Raw genomic sequence first — 3,703 nt, 5'->3', positions numbered from 1 at the left:
TAAATGGATCAGAGAGACCCCTGCAAGTTTCTCTCTGATCCATTTAAATTTTGATAGATTTTCAAAGCTTTTTCTTCAAACATTGTAGGGCTACAAACCAGTCAGCTATATTTACCTCAGTTTGGAGAAATTTAGAAACTCAGAAGGCAGAACTTACAAAACACAACATAACTAATAATTGCTTAAGGCAATGATTGAACAGGTCAATCGAGAAAAGGACAATGGTCTTTTGACTCAACTCCTTGCTTAAATAGGATAAATGTTTATAAATGTCATTATTTCAACATCAGTGTTTTGTAACTTAAAGTCACTTTAAATTAACTAGTAGATACTCATTAAACATCTGTCTGCACCTAGTGAGGGAGAAACTATCATCAGAGTGAACAGGCAACCTACAGAATGGGAGAAAATTTTTGCAATCTACTCATCTGACAAAGGGCTAATATCCAGAACTTACAAAGAACCCAAACAAATTTACAAGAAAAAAACAACCCCATCAAAAAGTGGGCAAAGGATATGAACAGACATTTCTCAAAAGAAGACATGCATGCAGCCAATAGACACATGAAAAAATGCTTGTCATCACTGGCCATCAGAGAAATGCAAATCAAAACCACAATGAGATACCATCTCACACCAGTTAGAATGGCAATCATTCAAAAGTCAGGAAACAACAGGTGCTGGAGAGGATGTGGAGAAATAGGAACACTTTTACACTGTTGGTGGGATTGTAAACTGGTTCAAGCATTGTGGAAAACAGTATGGCGATTCCTCAAGGATCTAGAACTAGAAACACCATATGACCCAGCCATCCCATTACTGGATATGTACCCAAAGGATTATAAATCATGCTGCTATAAAGACACATGCACACGTATGTTTATTGCAGCACTATTCACAATAGCAAAGACTTGGAATTAACCCAAATGTCCATCAGTGACAGACTGGATTAAGAAAATGTGGCACATATACACCATGGAATATTATGCAGCTATAAAAAAGGATGAGTTCGTGTCCTTTGTAGGGACACGGATGCAGCTGGAAACCATCATTCTCAGCAAACTATTGTAAGAACAGAAAACCAAACACTGCATGTTCTCACTCAAAGGTGGGAATGGAAAAATGAGATTACTTGGACACTGGAAGGGGAACATCACACACTGGGGCCTATTATGGGGAGGAGGGTGGGGGAAGGGATGGTATTGGGAGTTATACCTGATGTAAATGACGAGTTGATGGGTGCTGACAAGTTGATGGGTGCAGCACACCAACATGGCAGAAGTATACATATGTAACAAACCTGCACGTTGTGCACATGTACCCTAGGACTTAAAGTATAAGAAAAACGTAGAAAATATATATATATATAAATGTCTGAGTCATTTCTAAGTTAAATAATAAAACATTAATTACTGAACATAACTTTAGAGTATCTATTCCTTGGCATCTTCTTTTATGTGACACAGAGAAGCTAACTATGCTTGGGGCTGTTAATAAATATAAAAATAATGTGCTATGAGAAAATATGTTTCTAAAAATTGTGAAGTTGTTCTCATTTTCAAAATGTTTGTATAAAATGTCACAAAATGGCTTACTTTCCAGGCTTTCACTAGAAATTAAGGCTGTTATATTATAATGAGGCTGTTATATATAAGTAAGGCTGTTTGTAATGTTGCCAATTCTTTTTTAAGTTTTATTTTACAGAGTCAAGGAAGTTTTTTTTTCTTTTAAGCTATATATAAATTACATAAATTTGGTACATTATACATTTGAACAATATTAGAAATATTTTTTTCTTACCAGATCCCTCCAGAATTCAGATGCTATTTTTGAGTATGCATTCTTATGTCAATAAGAATATTTTCTTATAACAGGACACAATTGGAAACACTGACTATATTACCAAGGTTTTGACTCGAATGTTATATTTTCATATATGACTAGATAATCTTAGTGAACTGAGATTTATATTAAGGACAAATAAAAAATCCCTGGAAAAATTATCCTGGTATCCTGAATCCATAATTCACATGGTTGCCATACAGATGGGTAAGGAATGTCACTTCCTGGCATGGCCTGGAACCTCAGGATGTTTTGGAGACCTTGAGAAGAGAGAAATTCACCCAAATAATACAGGTATTACAGGGAAATTTAGATGATGAGACCTTAGATTGGCTTTCTATTTTTGAGAAGATTATAAATGTCCAATGCAAGATTTCTTATTAAAATTTCAGCAGAGCAGACTTAAAAGAACCTGTAAAATCAGTCACTGTCCTTGCTACAATGTAGATAATCAGGTCAAGTTTAATAAGGTTAAACTTACGTTTTATATAAATTGATGTTACTGTAATTATCCCTAATAAGAAGTAAGGTAACTGCAGAGCAAAAATATTGTGTTTCAGAAGAAAAAAATTTTAGTACACCTGTTATTAGACTGTAGCCCCCCTCACTGTTTTCAAGTTTTTATTATATACTGATAGACTTGATTAGATCCTAAATTTTTCTAGTTTTCTCCAATATCTTGCTACAGTTCTCCAACTAAGACAAGGACTACTTGTTCCAAAAGCCCTATAACCTGAAGGTGGACAACTTGATGTAAATTTCAAGGGAACAGTTTAATTTCTAATGGGTGGACCACAAATGGTTCAAAAAATGTCCAAGGCCATAACCAGGAACATTAAAACTGCAAACCAGGATTAAAAATTGACAATTTCATGCTGTAGACAAGTTTTTCCAAAATGTTGGAATGTGATTTCCTATCATATAAGGACGCTTACTCTTCTTGATTTTTTTTTTTTTTTTTTTTTTTTTTTTTTTTTTTTTTGGTGATGTCAACATGGCATTTTTAATTAACTGTGAGAACTTGTAATCTAGCTGGGGTGACAGAACTTCATGGAACATTCAGGGATCACCACAAAAAAAAAAAAAAAAGAAGTGCAAGTTTATAAGAAAACTAGATAGAGCAAACTGAATATACAAATCACTCAGTGGGCTTACACAGGAAGGGAGTGTTTCTGACCTGATGGGTGAAAGAGTTTCTAGGGGGTAGAAATTTTAAAAATAAGTGAAAAACTCTGATGGACATTTAACAAAAGAAAATATTTTTTATTCCTTTAAAACAGACAATAATGCACAGGTTTCAGAGTACCAAGAAACCTAAAGACCAAAGAAATAATTTGACTGAGGCCTAAGTTATTCTCAATCCAAACAATATTACACAGCCGATGCTTCTATATTGGTTTCAACTCTCTGATTATCGGAATATTTGCCCTATAAATGTTTAGCAGATATAAACCACCATACCTCTTGAAAGTAGGCAAGAGGTGGGGGAGGTCAAAGAAAGGTTTTGCCTGAAGTTGATGACACCTTTGAAGGGGGAACACATGTTTCTTTAAAACTCTTATGGTGAAAAGATGTTTGAAAGTGAAGACAGCCATCATAACTCAATTTCCTCACATGAAACATTCCCATAAGCAGAGATTTCTGCATTCTTTACTAAAAATATGCAAGCAGAGGCGGAGCAAGATGGCTGAATAGGAACAGCTCCAGTCTCCAACTCCCAGCGTGAGCGACACAGAAGACCGGTGATTTCTGCATTTTCAACTGAGGTACTGGGTTCATCTCACTAGGGAGTGCCGGACAATCGGTGCTGGTCCACTGCTGCAGCCCGACTAGCGAGAGCTGAAGCAGGGAGAGGCATCAC

The sequence above is a fragment of the Mandrillus leucophaeus genome, unplaced genomic scaffold, assembly GCF_000951045.1.
Source record: "Mandrillus leucophaeus isolate KB7577 unplaced genomic scaffold, Mleu.le_1.0 Scaffold945, whole genome shotgun sequence".
Taxonomy (NCBI): domain Eukaryota; kingdom Metazoa; phylum Chordata; class Mammalia; order Primates; family Cercopithecidae; genus Mandrillus; species Mandrillus leucophaeus.
The sequence above is the reverse complement of the archived record's forward strand: the minus strand, read 5'-3'. Positions refer to the sequence as shown.